Below are 1,163 nucleotides of genomic sequence, written 5' to 3'. Positions count from 1 at the left end.
CCCTCACAAAGTAATAAATTATTTATTTTCCTAGACATGATGTTAAAAAGTATTTTCTGAAAACAAAGTTGATACCCTGTGAATAGGCTCTCTCAAAATCAGGTCCAAACTTTTGGCTCATCCCTAACTCAGGTAGAAGGCCTATGATAGACTCATGTATTCTTCTATAAATATCATGTTTGAGTGTCTAATTCAGCATTCAATATATTGTTTTTCAGCAGCATATTTAGCTGCTCTCTCCTTATATTATCACTTTATGACTTGAGCGTCGTAGGGGTTACGTCAGGACACCCTCCTGGCCTCCTTCTAACGGTCTTCTTCGTGATTTCAGTCTCAGGACAAATTCGAAGCATACGTTTAAACTAGTGTCACTTGCTGAAATCGGACTCTAAATTTTCAGTGAGTTTCAAAAGTGATGAGATGAAACGATTGTAAGTCCATGAATATCTCACCAAATAGTGATAAGAATCATCGTGGTCTTGATTTTCAAGATGTGCACTTCTATGCACAAATTTCTCGAGCTTTATCCATTGATGTAACATTTGATAACACAAAGTGCTCGACGACCATTGTATATGTTTCCATCCGACCCTTGTCGTGTCAAAGACCTCTTTTCCAAGTTCAGGTCATCTCCAACCACAAAATCTATTTTGGTGCAACTTTTATGCTAAAATAGTGTGATTTCTGCACCAAATACTGTTGGATCAATTTTAATTTATATGGGCTTATATGTGAATAATTATGTGTGTGGGTTGTCTGTTAAGTTAAGCCCAAAATTAAGTGATCAAATAAGATTTCGGGTTATTGGGCTTTAATGTATCTGATAGGTTGTTGGGCCTTTAATGTGTAGAGACATAAGTGTAATTTCTGTTTTTATGATGGGCTAAAACAGAAATATCAGAAGATAATGATAATATTATCTATATATATGGGTCATGGTCCCCAAATCTCGCGTTATCACTTTCACTATTCTCTCTCCCATTAAGAAAATAGTTCTGAAGAGAAAATTAAAGGATTCTCTCAAAGAAAGAGCGCGTAGATCTGGAAGATCAAGGCACGTTCTAAAGAATTCAGGATTATGGCATCAGGTACGCTTCCGCTTAAGTTTTCAGTCAAATTCTTAATGATTTATCATGATGGATTCTGCGGTTTATGGGTTTTCC

Source organism: Primulina huaijiensis, chromosome 10, assembly GCF_012295235.1.
Source record: "Primulina huaijiensis isolate GDHJ02 chromosome 10, ASM1229523v2, whole genome shotgun sequence".
Lineage (NCBI taxonomy): Eukaryota > Viridiplantae > Streptophyta > Magnoliopsida > Lamiales > Gesneriaceae > Primulina > Primulina huaijiensis.
The sequence above is the reverse complement of the archived record's forward strand: the minus strand, read 5'-3'. Positions refer to the sequence as shown.